Raw genomic sequence first — 16,885 nt, 5'->3', positions numbered from 1 at the left:
GGCACTGCACAGAGCATCAATATGAGGATGATCTCTTTTAATTCTCATAACAGCCTTATGGGGCCTGGTGTTTATCTGTACTTCACAGTTGTGGAAATTGAGGCCCAGGCAGGTTAATTAACCAGACTGAAATGACATAGTTAATAAGTAGCAAGCTGCAGTTCAAATCCAGGCACTCTTGAATTACAGTCCAAACGCTTAAACTTTACACAATATAGCATCTCTCAGTCTCATCTTGTCTAGAAACTCATAGCAGCTCCAAATAAATGCACATTGAATGAAGGAAAGATTGATGATGATGATGAAATGGCGGCATGGATTAGTCACTCAGGATGGGGCAAAGCCAGCATAATGAGCAAGCCAAGGCTGACCAAAAAAGGCCATTTGCAAGCCCTAATTGTGCAAGTGTAACAAGCCCACCTTTCTTTTCAGTTGTGCTCTGCTTAATCCTCATTGAGTTTGAAGCCTGACTTCAGCAAACAAATTACCCTTTGCTGATGAGTTTCCACCAGCCTTAAAGGCTATCATCTCCTGTCCTTTCCATTTACTCTAGAGTCAATTCATAATAATTGCATTGAATTTAATCATTATTCATCTTACCTATTTCCTACTTTCCCCTTTCCATTATTATTTCTTAATTAATTTTAGGACCAAGACAAGTGGCAAGCCATATGATGACTGACCAGAAACGTTAGAAAGAATGGAAGATGCTTTCCTGAAGCTTTGCTACTCTGGAGGTGGAATGAATTGTGCCAAATGTCAACTTTTATGGCTCAATGATCCCTTTCCTGAGCCTGTCAACAGTGAACTAAAGAAATACAATCTCTGTTTCTCCAGTCAACGGTAGAACACTGCTCGCGCTCCTGATATTTATGGATATATTTATACAATTCTCACAAACCTGACACCAATGGCCTGGGATCAATGTAGACAAGTGGCAAAGAAAAACAGAATGAGTCTCTGAAAGGATGCATATTAAAAAAAAAATAAAAGATTTGTGTTCTGAATGGCTTGTTTTGAGAAAAACATATGCTTCAACTGAGATCTACATGATGTAGCAAATAAAAACAGGTATGAAAATCCCTTGAATTAAATTTCACTGGATTAACACATCTGATCAATTCTCGTTAATCACAACAGTTATATCAAGGCACTTTGAATGCTGGAATCACAGGTACTAAGTCATTGTTCCTTTGAGCCACTGCTCCTAGGGGAAACATAGGCTTAGGTTTCTGTGAGCCTCTGGTCATGACATTTTTGTCAACTGATCAATACATAACTTTGTTTTATGTGTGTTTCTGTTTAAAGATAACTTATTTAATAAATAGCATTGATTCATTAATATTGATCTCATAGCCAACAGGACTGTACCTCATGTTTGATGAAGCTTATCTAACACATATTTTCTCTATAAGGCACATGTCAGCCTTCTTGTGCTTAAAAACACTAGACAGCACTTCAGGACTATAGTTGGGGGCCATTTTAAACAGCAAAATCGAAGGACAAAAGTGCAAAAAATGTGGCAATCAATAGACCACGATGAAAGATGCTTGTTTACAATAAGAGCTGAAACAAAGTGGCAGAACATCACCTGGTTCCACCTCAGCTAGGAGTGTGTATGTTGGATGACTCCAATTTCTTACTGCTCTACACATGTCCATAAATAAATGTGTAAACACAGTGAATGTTGATTCTGGGTTACAAATAAAGTTTAGAAAGAGGCAAATTCACAAGTATGGAATTTGTGAATAATGAGGGTCAACTATAGATATGAATCCCAAGCTTATAATTTGCAATTCCTTTCACATATGCTGGAGTGAATAGGAAACTAGAGCATTTAGTTGACATAATTGGGACTCATACCAGGATCCTCTATGAAGGCCACAATTAGCTCTTTGAGCTGGTGGAATCACTGATTGGATTGGTGAAGGGATTAGGATTAAGCAGCTCAAAGGCAAGGCCACTGTGTAATACGTAACTCCTTGTTTAGTTGGGAAAATACTAGAAGTTGGCTAACCTAGCTGAAAGAAACCAGAATATCTCAACTCCTTTGGCATATTTTGAGATGCCTGTTCTGAGGGACTGCAGATCACAAAAATAGCCTTGAAAAGCTGCCCTTTTGTTGGGGAGATTTGCATCTGGAGAGGAAATCCACATTAGCAAAATGAAGTAAACAACAGATGCAAACAGACTTACTTTCTCTAAGGACCTCTTATCTGGATCTAGGAAAGATTAACTCACAGGAAAAGGAGGCTGAAGTCTGACAATATAAGGTTCTGACAGAGAAACTTTTACCACAAGTTCCTGTGTGTTCCTTCTGAGAGCTGCTACCTGAGAGGTTTCATCTGCCTAACAGGACCCCTTCACTCCCAGGCCTTTCCTCCTCTCTCTCTCCTATAACCCCCTCTTGACATGTTCAAAGTCCATATTCTTCCTGTCCCCCCAGGATAGTATAAAAACTTCAGTCATCTAAGACCCTGAGTCTCATTCTTCGTGTATAACTCCCATGTCCATACATGTGTTAATAAATGTGTATACCTTTTTTCCTGTTAACTGGTCTATTGTCAGTTTATTTTATAAACTCAAATTATCAAACATTCACTGGTGGGTAGGGAAGGAAGTTCTGGTCTGTCCTACCTAGCCAAGTGGTAGTGGACATTTTGGGGAGTATCTCCTCACTCATAATAGTCTCCTGTACCTGCCCGGCTACCCCTAATCATAAGGGATTTCTACCTGATAGGAAAGTTGATTGGTGGGTCCCTCACAGCTGAACCTGTATTTATATATTAATTTAGTCAATATTTATTCAGAATCTACCATGTGGGAAGCATTTGTCTCTCTAGATGATGGCAAGAGAGACATGAATAAGCTTCTCATGAAGCTTACATTCAAGTATGGGGGATAGATAACAAGTAAACTCATCAGTTTCCCACTGGTTTAAGTGCAATGAAAGGAAAAGTGACATGATTGATGATTGATAGACAGTGGGTGGGAAGCCAGGCTGTCCTGGAAAAGGGGTTGGGGAATGCTGCTCTGAAGGAAGAGGGGCCTGTGGAATGGCACACAAGTCCAAGGGTGGAGCACAAGGGCTTGGTGTGTACCACGAAGACCTGGGTTTGCTCTGCTGCGTGAACTGGGGAGCAGAAAGAGGAGATGGAGTCGAGCCCAGACACTTGCCTCTAGTGTTTCCTGAGAAACTGGATGTTGGTCCTTGGATTCTGTGATACATCTGGCAAGCTGATACATTTATCTCTACTTTTTCTTCACACACATCTGTCTAGTCTCTAATATTTGCAAACAATGTTCCTACCTAATAGAAAAGTCGATTGGTATAGTTAAATGGAAACATTACCTTGGTTGGGAAAATAAACTTCAGTTTTTTAAATATGACTTCATAAGATGAAGACAGTGTTCTGTGACTGCCACAACACTCTCTATACCAACAGCTCATTTGAACAAGCTTTCCAAAGATCTGCCAAGCGTGCAGCATAGCTTACCCCATCCTGGAACCACTGGCCAGAGAAATATATTAGGCTGTCATGTCCCTGTCTGAGGCGTTTAAACCAGAGCAACTCCATCCTGAATAGGGGCTGGATAAAATAAGGCTCAGACCTGTTCCCAGATGGGTAAGGCTCTCTAAGTCACAGGATGAGATGGGAGGTCAGCACAAGATAGAGGTCACAAAGACTTTGCTAATAAAACAGGTTGCAGTAAAGAAGCTGGCCAAAACCCACCAAAACAAGACGGCAACGAAAGTGACCTCTGGTTGGCGTCACTGCTACACTCCCACAAGAACTATGATAGTTTACAAATGCCACGGCAACATCAGGAAGTTAGCCTATGTGGTCTAAAAAGGGGAGGCATGAATAATCCACCACTTGTTAAGCATATGATCAAGAAATAACCATAAAAACCAGCAGTCCTCAGGGTTGCTCTGTCTATGGAGTAGCCATTCTTTTATCCCTCTACTTTCTTAATAAACTTGCTTTCACTTTAGTCTATGGACTTGCCCTGAATTCTTTCTTGCATGAGATCCAAGAACCCTCTCTTGGGGTCTGGAGCAGGACCCTTTTCTTGTAACACCTCTACAGAGAGACGTATTTTGCTTTGGAGATTTTCAGAAAGTCAACAAAATATAAAAGCTGATTTAAAAAATTGTACTAGATGAAAGCCCTCAGGGATCTCTTGCCAAGTAAACTCAGGTCAGTGCCTGGGGTCAACTTTTCCCTGAAGTCATGGCAAGAAGTGAAGTGCAGCAATTACTACTCCTAACAGAGGCCCATCCTCTGGCAAAATACAATTGATTAAAAAGTACTTATGTTGATACTGAAGGGTGCCAGGGATGCTTGCATCAAAAAGTTAGTTTTTAACCCATCTTCACTTTTCTTCTTATCTGTGCTTGCTTTCTAAGGAATATATTGAGAGATACACTTGCAGGAACTTAGTCGTAAGCCATCGATGCTACCTTAATGATGGCTGTGTGGACACACAATGTTTACTAAATGTTACTAAAGTAGGAAATTCTAGAACTCTGCCTCTATGGGGCAAACACTGTAAAGCACCTGCAAACTAAAAATAAAATTCTAAGCCCCCCAAAGGACTGAATGGACCCCTCCTCTTGACCAAGGGGATTCCAAAAAACCCCAAAAAACCAAGGGGTTTCGTCACCTGAAACACTGGTTCAGGCCATGATGGGAAGGGGGCATCAAACTTGCCTCATTATATGCTTCTCCCTTGGTCATTCAGGGACAACTGACCAGTATTAACATTAAAACAGAGATCTTAAGAGTGACCAAACAGACCCTTTGTGGCAATAAGATACCAAATTCTAACCTGACTCTAGTATAGTATCACATGACAAATAGCAGGTCCTGAAAGAAAGTAAAGTATTTTACACCAAAATATATTTCTTTGACATAATTTGAAATGGCCCTGCAAGGCTGTCTCTTGCGGAGTAAATTTACATTCTGTAGAGAATCTTCTTCCCTTTTCGGGTCTTTTTCTGATCCTGAAGAGATTAGCTGAGAGTTCAGCACCTTTTGAAGGTCTGCATAGAAAACATTTGCCATCTATTGCCTCTAAAGATGACCACCTATGAGACTTCATCTACATAGTAAGAACTTTGGTCTTCACAATCCCTTATCTAAACTGAGACACTCCGTTCTATTGACTCCAGATCTTTAGATAATAACTTAACTCTTTTAACTAACTGCCAATCAGAACATCTTTGAATCCACCTTTACCTGCTTTGAGTTGTCCTGCCTTTCCAGATCAAACTAATTGCACATCTTACATGTATTAATATCTTATGTCTCCCTAAAATGTGTAAAACCAAGCCATAACCCAACCACCTTGGGCATGTGTTCTCAGGACCGCCTGGGGCTGTGTTATGGGTCATAGTCTTCACATTTGGCTCAACATAAATCTCTTCAAATATTTTGCAGAGTTTGGTTTTTTCATAGCACAGCTCAGAATGTTGTTCTGGGTTTGAAAAATGGAAGTATTTTTCAAAGTACCTGGTGTAACCAAGTAATACTGCCCCAGGGTATAAAAATATTGTTTTCTCAAAGAGACCCATTTTGGCTGGTTTTTCTGAGAGTGTCAGAATTGGCACTGGCATCCAATCATTCACCAAGTATTTACTGAGCACCTCTTCTCCATCAAGCCTTGGTTTATGTATAAATATATGCATTTTCTGAATTTTTAAAAAGCTCCTAGCTTTCCTTTTTGTCTATCACTATTCTATCAGGCATGGAATACCTCCTGCCACCTTTGGTGGATAAGACTAATAAGGAAAGGAGGCTCAGGATGCAAGAAAACTCTCCCAAGATCCCACAGCTGCAATGCTAAACAAGGGCTTCAAGACTTTCTAAGCCTGGTCCCTTTCTCAGTGCTTCTCAAACTCTTCTATCAAAAGTCCTTTATGGCTAGAGGACTGTGAAGTTGGAGTTTAGGGATGCAGTATGCTTTTCTTGTTGATTCCCTTCCCATTTCCCCAGAGTAGGGGGTGGGAGGGTTGGGGGGCAGCAGGAACATAAGTACCAAGAAGTTTCAACAGCTCCATTCTAAGCACACAATAGAGATCACCTGGAGAATGAATTTCTGCTCTTTTCAAACCCATGTTTCTTTCCTGGCAGTATTACTAATGGGTCAAAGAAAGGAGAAAAAGCAAGTGTGCAAGAGTATAATTCATTGTTTATACAAGCTGTGGCTTGCAGGGATATAAAACCAGTTCCCCAGACACTCTCAAGTGTATAGGATTATTTTAATCCTTTTCATATCACTGAATTCTTCCCTCCAGTCCTTGTTCTCTTCAGTTTTTGTCTTCAGCACAAACCCTTTTTTCCTGATTTTCTTCCCAGATTTTCTGCCAAGGTGGAGCTGGCTAGGCCTCAAGCCATTGTGACTCTGTGCAAGTACTTTACTTGCATGTAGTTACTCTCATTACAACAGTGTTAGTATGGAGAGAAGGTGAACAAGGAAGGGAGTGGGAGCAATTTGACCTCATTCAGACCCTGCTCCTTTTAGTCAAACTCCAAGATATATTCATGAGTGGATCACTTCTGTGCTCACAGTGGAAATACTCTGTAATTTCAGGGTCTTTCTATTTTTGGCACCAGATGGTCTTCATGACCTCTGCATATTGTCCTTGAAGGGGATCAGAATATGCCATCCAAAATGTCACTCTGTCATAAGGATTATTTTGAGTTGAAGGCAACTGAGAAACAGACACAGAAAGCAGCCCTCTATCTTCACCTTTTTTGTCTAAAAGAGGGGCATAAATTTCCCTTTGTGAAGGTGTTCCCCCTACCTGCTCTCAGCAAGACTCTAGGCTCTTATTAGCTGATAGATGGTACCGAGAGGAGAGGAATATATGTAACAAGCCCTGCTAAAATAACCCCTGTCTTCCATTAGGTTCCCCATATGTTTACTTTCCTAGAATTCACTGCCCTAGAGGCTCAAAACCCTTTTCCTTTGTCTTCCTTTCTCTTGTCACTTCTCTAAGAATTTATTGCTGTTTTTAAAAATGGTATATAAACCTCTGGATCTGTCTCTTTGGGGTTTTCATTTCATTTCTGTGAGGTCCCCTCACAGAAATCTCTCTCTCTCATACACACGCACACACACATACACACATATGTATTTACATTCCCTCCTTCAAAATAGTGCACTTTCTCTTTGCTCAATTCTGCCTATTTACAAAAAATGTATTTGAAGAGTAGTGCTTTATCCTGCAAATTCAAACAAACTTAGCATCTATTCCTCAATACATCTGTTTGTATGTTTGTTATGTGTCTGTGAATTCAGCTGTTGAAGTCTTCAAGTAAGATTGATGCTCTGGAAGATGTGTATTATTTATATTCTGAATTTATATTCTGAACTTCATTTTACCACTATGCACTCTGCTTAATAAGCCAAAGGGAGGACAACTTAACTTATACCATGCTATCTTTTGCCTTGACTAAAACCAAAATAAAACAAAATGAAATTGAATTCTATGAAATGTCCTTATAGATCACCTCTCCAGCAGGATCAAAAATTTAGTCATGGACACTCTACCTGCATTTTCATTTCCTTTTTTTTTTTTTTTAATAGAATGCTTTTCTTAAAACTAAAAGGCAACTTTGTTCTATTATCATACATGGGAAATCAACATCCCTTGTCCCAAAGAAGACAACCAAAAAATTAATACAATAAACACACAGTGCTTTATCTAGAAGCTATTACATACCAAAAGGCTCTGATTTCAAAGTCCATTCTCATCCTCAAAAAGCAGAGCAAGTAACACCAAGTAACCCCAAAACTAGCACCACAAGCCTTAATCCTTGGCTTAATCAGGATCAGGATGGTAGAATTCAAAAAAGAATGGCTCTCTCACTCTGTTATTTGATATACAACCTAAAATTATCCTGAGTGACACCAGTGGTATGCTCTCCACACTTTGGGAAACACTGACATAGTCCAGTCTCTTCTGTTATTGTTGAAGAAAATACAGCTTACAGAAATAAAGTGAATTACTTATTACTAGCAGAGCCAAACTTAGTACCTCTTTTAAACCCTTAATCCAGTGCTTTTTCAGGTACACAGAATTCTCATTTGGGAAAAAAGAAAAATGGCATTTAAAGATTATTTTTCAGTTTCCCTGTCATGAGTGTCTATCATTATTCATTCAATTTACATTACTAATGGCTTGTCCAGTGATCTACTCCAACATTTTTCTCATAATTATCCCTAAAAGGAAAGGAATATTTATTAAAAAAATACAGACTAGTTTTCATAAACAAGGAACACATTATTTCAAATTTATTTCTATTTTCTTGTATCCTTCATTTGATTCTGTTCATTTTGACTGTTTTCTTTCATGTTAGTTCAAGAGTTTACTGTCTAGAATCACCATAAAACTTTCCTTATTAAAAGAGAAAAGGCTGGGTCTGGTAGTAAGATCTGATAGTGCATTAAAGTGTGTAAAATTGAAGCACATTCTAGCACTCTTTACTGAGAGTTATAATTACAATAGATGAAGAGGATGTCAGTCTGAAGAGATAACTTTATTGAATAGAATAGGCATGAAGCCAGTTAATGTGTTCCATGACATGCTGGTTGGCATAGATTTCTAATATGCTCTAAAACGCCACCCTGGTATACAGACAGGAATAGACAGAAAGGCCAATGAAAACAAATACTAATTTGTATATAAAAATGTCTGGCATTTTATGAAAACATGCTATGCCAAGAGCCCAAAGTTTGTGAGTTTTGTTTAATCTATGACTATGCATTTTTATGTATGCATCTGTGATAGAACAATATTTTAATATAAAAGTGGTTGTGTTTTTTGGAATACATGTTACTTTCTGTTATTCTGTAAACTTTCCCCTGTTCAGGTAACAAATACTATATTCTATGCAAACTACTTTAAGTAAGAAATGACAGGAGGATGAAGTCAGTAAGACTTCAAGTTCTTGGATATCAAAAAGGCTGGATTAGGGTATAAACGATGGGTTCTGAAAGATCAGTGGAAGAGTCAGAGTAACATAACAGACTGAATCAACAATCTGCAGATAAAGGATACCTTAGAACAGCAGAGGAAAGTTTAGAGAATAAGGAGTTCCTGAGAATGGGCTTAAGTCCCTATTTCCAATTTCCCTGAAAATTCCCAGTGCAAAGAGGAGCAGACTATTGACTCCTCCAGGTAATTTTGGGGACTCTGAGAGCTGAGGGAACATGTATTCTCTACCCTCTTCCCAGGAAAGGCCAGCAAAGTGTCAAGATTTCCAGAAGAAATGGCTTCCTGAAAGAGAGAACCGATGGAGTATGTTTCAGTGTGCCTCTGAGTATGGCACAGGAAGGAGCAAAATGTTTCCCACCACCTAAGGGTGGCAGAAATGTGACATCGAAAATGGATGTAGTGTGGGGTCTTAAGGCGGGGTTAAGGAGATACAGCAACACACTGATCATGATCAAAGACCAATGATCAAAAATCAGGGGAAATACAAGCATTGTGGCAGGTGACAGTGTACATGGAGAATGACAAGGACCCAACTTTTACTGTCCAAAAGCCTTGCATGACATTAGTAATCTCACTGTAATTGAGATAAACAATCAGAGTGTGATGAGAAGACAGTGATGTCTTGAATTAACTGATAATAAATTTATGCTATCTAGAAGAATGGGTGATCTACATAAACTTTTTTTAAGTCCTTAAAAAAAATAATCCTTATGGGTTGGAACTTGTACCTGCTATTGATACACATAATTTGAAATTATAGAACCAGAAGGTAGATAATATGCTAAACTTCTCTATCCTTCATAGAGATGAGCAAGAAAATAGTAAGGGTTTAAATTTATCTTTCAAGTGACTTTTACCTTAGAATTTCTTACAAAATTGAATACGATTATACCAGGTGGTTGATTGAAGTATTTTAGTAAACATATCTGAACTCACCATGAATGAAAACAAGAAACTACAAAATAGTAGCAAAGGACAAGATGTAAGTCACATCACTGTTAAAGAACTGGCCAAGACACAAAATCAAATATTAGCATTCTCTGAAGTAAATTAGTAAGGGACTGTTCAATACCTGTGATCCCAGAGTCCTGACAAAGAAACTCATCTTCTTTAAGATGTATGCAATGTCTAGGCAGAATCAGTGCAAGCTAATCACACACAGCTTATCACCAATATCCAAGATATTGAGTTCTTCTTAATCAGTACAGACTATATCTCTCTGACCTTCAGGTGGGAGTGGGAAAAGGGTTCTCCATTTGCAGATCAAAAGGGTAATCACATTTAAGATGACACAGTATCTTCTAAAATCTTTGGATTTGTATCAGTCAGTTTAGGCTGTTATGTCGTAATAACAAGGACCCAGTATTTCAATGACGTATGAAGACAGTTGCTGATATCCCAGCAGAGGGGGAGAGAGAAAATGGCAAAACCAGGCAATGGCTCTTAAAGTTTCTGGTTAGAAGTTGCATGTGCCACTTTAGCTCATACTTGATCAGTCAAAGCAAATCACGTGATTCCCTGACATGGACAGGACAGTATAAATTTCCTCCCAGAAAAGGTAGCAAATATATTTTGCAACAGTACAATTTGCCAAAGATATCCTTATTTCTATTATCACAAGTGAATTTCTTTAGCAATTTACTTATAAAATTATAATAAAAAGAAGATGTCTCGATTTATAAATTAGAACTTTAATATCTGAGAAAGTACCTACTTTATATTAAGGATACCTATAACAGTGTATTATATAGAGAAGTTTTTAATAAAATTTTGCTGAATCATTATTATGCATGAATTGTTATAAATTACAGACCTTCAAGGAAGAGCTAAGATGTCATTTCTCTTCTTCCATACTATCTCAAACTTTCACATCAGATTTGGTTATTTGGGTTGATGTTAATAGGGAAAAAAATAGTTGGGTAGGGTTTTGAGGTTGGTTAGTACTTTAGAATTTCTTTCTTTTTTTTTTAATCTAGGCAAGCTACCACAAGGTGAGTGGCAGTATTTTGAGCATAACCACATAGGCATCCTATAGGTATTATTAGCTGAATTTAAAAAATAATAAAATGAGGGAAAATGTGCAGCTAAACTTTCACTGTATTTTAATGACATTATATAGTTTAGACCAAAATTTAAAGCAATATAAAACAAAAATACCCTTTTGTATCTTGTCATTGCTTGATACCTGCTTTACTAAAATATTTGAATAAACCACTTTTCTATTTTGTGACTTCAAGATATTTTTATATATAGTTTCTGTATTTGAACATTTTGAATAAAAAATCTTTTTTATTCAATAAAAAAGATAGTTCTTTTTTATTGAATATAAAAAAGATACTATAAAATATAATATATTATATATAATATATATATAAAAGAACTATAAAAAAGATAGTTTTTAATTCAATAAAAAGATAGTTTTTATTCAATAAAAAAGTAAATAGGCATCTGTTGTTTTTACCTGCCCAGTATTCATTTCCCATTCATCTAGCTATAGCAAACTGAATTTCTGTGGGGCTCCACCTGTTCCACATGTTCAGGTTACATGGTTGGAGTGGATCCACTTTTCCCTCCAACTCCAGGAAGAGTCATATGACCTTTCCTTGGTAAATCTAAGCACTAGACTCCCTTAGCTAGGCATTATTTATTTAGGAATAAGCATGTGATCCAAGTCATGTGACTGGGACTTATGACCAGAATTTTTATTGGAATTGTTGAGATTATTTCTCTTTCTTTCAGAGATGAATGAAAGGATAGGATAGAAGCCTGGCGGACATCTGGACAGAACTATGCAAGAGCCTTCCTGAGAATGGAAGCCACAGGAGGGAAAATGGAATTTGGGAAAGGAAAGAGTAAAGTGGAATTTCAATGACATCATTTAAATGCCTGGATCCAGAAGTGTCTGGACATTTCATCTCTGGACATTCAATATCAAAATACTTGCTTCTCACATCACATTTCAGTGATGTGAGCCAACTGTTACCTTCCACCACCCTTTTAAGAGTCCACTTGATTTCAGTGTTCCTTCACTTGCAACCAGAGTTCTCACTGATAAGTGTCTACGTGGTGGTTCATTTCTCCCTCAGTGGTATATGACAATGAAACAAGAAGGTATGGCAGCTTAAAAGTCATAGGGTACCACATGATTACACACTGAGCCACAAAAGCAGCTCAAAGCCATGGTTTGTGGGGCTCCACCTCTTGCTCTCTGCAAGGCATTAATACATGGTGGGAGAAAATTATAAGATCTATATTGTCATAGAACTTGTCACATAATTATATTGTTATTTTATATTCATTTACCCCTGGACTTCATCAAATGGAGAATTTCTTATCTCTGTATCCTCAAGGTTCAACACACTACCTGGCACAAGCTAGGTACATAATAAATGTTCAAGTAAAAGAATAAATGATTAATTCCTTAGTAAAAGTGTTGCCTAGCATGGTATAAAATTGTAACTAAGGATAAATCCCTTTATTTCGATCAGTTTTCACATCATGAGCCATTGATCTTTTAAATGCATGTTAAAAGTAATGCTATTCAAAAAGCTTTCCAAATGCCAGTGTTGAATGACTTAGATAAACGTGTGGTAGGAAGGAAATTCCAGGCAGAGGGATAGCTTAAGTAAAAAAGAAAAAAAAAAAGAAATAAAAGAAAAGTATGGGCAAACTCGGAGGCATATGTTTCATGTTCCAGAATCACCCACTATAGATTCTAAATCTGTTTTATTTTCTCTTGTTTTAACAGTATTTAAAAGTATGTTTTTCATAGTTAACAATAACTGTGAAGAATCTAAGATTTCATCCTACTTGCAAGCTAACAAGGTAGCCTGACACAGTTTCATGGATGCTAGCAGGAGACATGAGACTTCCAGGTCAGAAACAAGGGACTTTATTACTGACAGCATGGCAAGCATTGCAAGCAACATCATGTCAGAGTCAATTTCCCTTGCCCCAATCCCATGGGTGGGGGTTAACATAAATGTGCCCAGATGGAAGCCTACAAATGCAGTGGCTTATGTTATAGGAGCAGAACCCAGAGCTTAGGGAGACCAAATCTTTTTTAATGGGCAGTAACTTTACTGGCTTTTGCTCTGGAGGGAGATATTAATTTTCATTACACTGGGCAATAAGCATGGCTGCACTTGGCTCTGTAGGGAGACACTATATATTTTAAAGCTGTTCACCACTTAAACATCATTGAGAAGAGAGTTTAAAACAAAGGACAGCTAATGCCTCACTCACAAGACATGCAGAAATACAAGAAACCAATGATAATTATCTCCCATTCATAGTAAGAGGGGTAACAAAAAATCTAAATTAAAATATTAAAGTCTCACTTTATTAAAACTTGGATATTTAATTACCCCTCAAATATAACTCTTGCCACATAAGAAAAAGAAGTTGTATAAAGCCATTTGACTTGGCAGCTTCCTGATGAATAAAAGGGAAAAATCATATTGCTTTTTATTGGGATTCATTTTCCAAAGAAATTTAGATTCTTTTGGTTTTGGTTTTATTAGGATGAGTTTCAATACGTTTCCCTGCCCTGAATATGTTTGGGGATGACTTGGGAGAAAAAGTATCCACGTTTTGGCTGGACCATTAACTTGATGCCCAGGTAGAATTTATAATAAAAGGGTAAAAGAGTTCATAAAGAGAAGAATATTGAACTGAGCAATAAGGACTTGTTAAGGAAGATTAGAAATGTAGGGCTCCATGTTTAGGGGTAGAAAATTAATCCCAAGCAGAGGGCACAGTGGCATGAATGAAGCAAATTTTAGTCACCCAGCCCTTAAACACTGTTGTAAACAATAAAGTACTAAGTCAACATTTTATTATCAATTGCATCCTGTAATACCAGCATAAATGCATAGAGACCCAGAGAAGGATGAGGTGATTTCAACTGATTGATAAGAACTTTATTTGCATAAGCCTCATTCTTACATACAAGGCAAACAGGGGAGCAACATCATTTAAGTCTGTGAGTTTCAAATCACAGAAGCAATCCTAATATAATCTCAAAATATAAGACTGAGTTGGTTCTATGGATTTTCTGAGTCTAGCTGATTTTTTGTGTGTTTTATCTTCTCATAAAAGCATTAAGAATTGAGAGAGATTGAATCTATTTAATGTCCTCAAGAAAAACCATAGTCAATTCATGCAGATGTTATCACTTTCAGCTTTTTTTGTAAACATCCATTATAATATTGGTTATTGGGAATCTTCAAGTTCTCAAATCTTAAAGGGTACTAAAAATCCTCATACTGTTTTTTTCAGGTCTGTACATATCAAAACACCCTTGTAAAATGAAAATCTGGGTGAGTCTCTTGTTAAATCTCTTCAGAGGCTTTCCGTTTTACTGAGAATGATGGTCTAATTATTTAAAAACACTTAGTCTCTTTGCCTCTTGTCTTCCCTCCCCTGCCTCTCTTCCCTTCTCTATCGCCAGTGTCCTCCATCCCCAATTAGATACTTGTGAGCAAGGAACTGATAAGATCTGACTTTGACTGAAACACAAAAAGCATGAACAGTCAATTGTGGAAGCAGGAAGATGATTTACAATACAACAATCCAGGCAAGAGATAATGACAGCTTGAACAGTAGAGTAGTAGTGACAATGATGAGAGGTGGTCAGATGCTGGATATTATTTTTAAGATGGAAATAACAGGATTTTCTGACAAAAAGAATGTAAAGCATGAAAATAATATTAGTTATTTATTTATTAATTTATGCATGTCTGAGCAACTGGAAGAACAGAATTGCCATTTACTGAGACAGCAAAGACTGTAGCAAATCAGGCTTGGTAGAAAAAACAGAAGTTCTAAGTTAGCATTTGATTTACCTGTTGGAAATCCAATTCCCATGGACTCTACACATACAAATCTGCAGTCCACAGGAGAAGTCCTGGGCTAGAGGTAAGTAATGAAGAGTCATCAGCAGAGAGATGGTATTTAAAACCATGAAAGCAGATGAGATAATTAATCTGTACAGATTAATGAGGTGATTGCAAGGGGCAACATGCAAGTTAAGGAAGGTTTCTTCTTTCTCTCTTTTTTTTTTTTTTTTTTTTTTTGAGACAAGGTCTCACTCCATTGCCCAGGCTGGAGTGCAGTGGCACAATCACAGCTCACTGCAGGCTCGGCCTCCTAAGCTCAAGCAATCTTTCTGCCTCAGCCTCTTGAGTAGCTGGGACCACAGGGGTGTGCCACTACACCTGGCTAATTTTCTATTTTTTGTACTGATGGAGTTTCACTAGGTTGTTCAAGCTGGTCTCTAACTCCTGGCCTCAAGCAATCTTCTTGCCTCAGTATCCCAAAGTGCTGGGATTACAGGTGTAAGCCACCATGCCCAGCATTTTTTTTTTATAGGGGATGAGAATATATTTTACAACTAATGGTAATGATCCAGGGGGAAATATCAAAGATACAGGTGAGGGGACAGTGGGTACCTGTTGAAATAATATCCTTGAATAGGTGCAAAGCAATGAGATTCATTGCAGGAGTTGAGAAGATGTTTTAGAGAGGAACATGGCCAGTTTATCCTGGTAACTGGAGGAAAGCAGACGGTAGTCACACAGGTAGATGTTGTGGTTGGAATGCATATTTTCCCGATGAAACAAAGCTACCAAGAAGAGAACGAGGTATAGCAAGAAAATACTGAAGGTTTGAAGAGAAAGGAGAGGTATGAAGTAGTTTTCTTAGGGGGTACAACAGAGAAAAGACCGAAGACACGTTGGAGGATCTCTGGACTGTACTGTCAACCCACTTGAGGTTAGGAATCATGACGTTAAAGAGAGACTAGTTAGTATGAGTGTATGTTGTTCTTTGGCCATTGTCTACTGCCCCAGTGAAGACAGAGGGTAGACAAAGAATTAGATTGACTGAGGATGGAGTTTAGCTGGGCAGGAATGATGGAGTAGGGACAGGCAAGAGTCAAGACCACCGTCCACATTCCATCCAGATTGGACTTTTTTCTTCATGCTTTCTTTTGTCTCTGATCCTCATCTGCTCCCACTAAACACTTTCCCCCACTGTTCACTTAGCTACTACTTATCTTAAATGCCACTTTTGTAGGAAGTGCCTGGGATCTTGATCAATGCCACTAGAGTAAACACTGAAAAGGGTTTGTTCCCTGCACCCATCAAAGTACACTTGAATATTTCTCAAGAGCTCTCTCCTCTATATCTCAGAGCTACTCTAAAGAACAGGGTCTGGTGCTGTCTCACCTTTCAGGAAGTACAAGTGAGTGACTGCAGATCTTGTCGTCATTATAAACCTTATTTCTTTTTTGGTTTCCTGAACTGACAGCTAGGTCCTAAGTCATGCATGGTCTTCTTACTTGTAAATATACCTCTTGATTATAATTCAAGGAAATTTAGAAAAATCAAAAACAATAGTCCTTTGTTTGAGAAGTACAAGCCAATTTCTTTTAGAGATTGGGCAGAGATTCCAATTATCACCTTGACTGGCTAGGTAATTTCAAGCTTTAGAAACAGAAAAAAAAAAAATGAACTGAAATCACAATTGTAGTCATCAAACTCCGCATGCAGGTACTGATAGTAAAGGAACGGCCTTTCCTTTTAAACTAATTTGTTTGATTTTGTGTTGTTAAGTGGTATTCACTAGCAGTGGTGGTACTAACCGCAGGCTTGCCAAAGCAAGATGACTCAGAGGCACAGACAGGACTTCAGGAGTTTTTACCTTCTTCTACTCCACTTTTCCCTTAAAAAAATAGATACCCCACTCTATACCCGATTCCCATTAAAAAAGAAAAATCCTCTCTGTGTCTAGACAGCCATCAAGCAATTTCTCATACAAAAGTGTCTCTGCTGAGTAAGTCTTGATCCTTAAGTCTCTTTCACTAAGAAAGTGTTT

General features: G+C 38.0%; 1 protein-coding gene and 1 long non-coding RNA gene across 20 annotated transcripts in view; one reads left to right on the top strand and one right to left on the bottom strand.

Moving 5' to 3' along the window:
- Window positions 1-1,007, top strand: part of LOC134761446 (uncharacterized) — an 84,972-nt gene extending 83,965 nt beyond the window's left edge. For both annotated transcript variants that reach the window (XR_010140061.1, XR_010140060.1), the window contains exon 4: window positions 649-1,007. This is a non-coding gene — a long non-coding RNA (uncharacterized LOC134761446). The remainder of the gene's footprint in view (window positions 1-648) is intronic.
- The window catches only part of SGCD (sarcoglycan delta), a 1,054,463-nt gene that overhangs the window by 57,006 nt on the left and 980,572 nt on the right, over window positions 1-16,885 (bottom strand). The gene's annotated exons all lie outside the window — the stretch shown is intronic.

This window comes from Pongo abelii, chromosome 4, assembly GCF_028885655.2.
Source record: "Pongo abelii isolate AG06213 chromosome 4, NHGRI_mPonAbe1-v2.0_pri, whole genome shotgun sequence".
Lineage (NCBI taxonomy): Eukaryota > Metazoa > Chordata > Mammalia > Primates > Hominidae > Pongo > Pongo abelii.
This window is presented reverse-complemented; position numbering and strand designations above follow the sequence as displayed.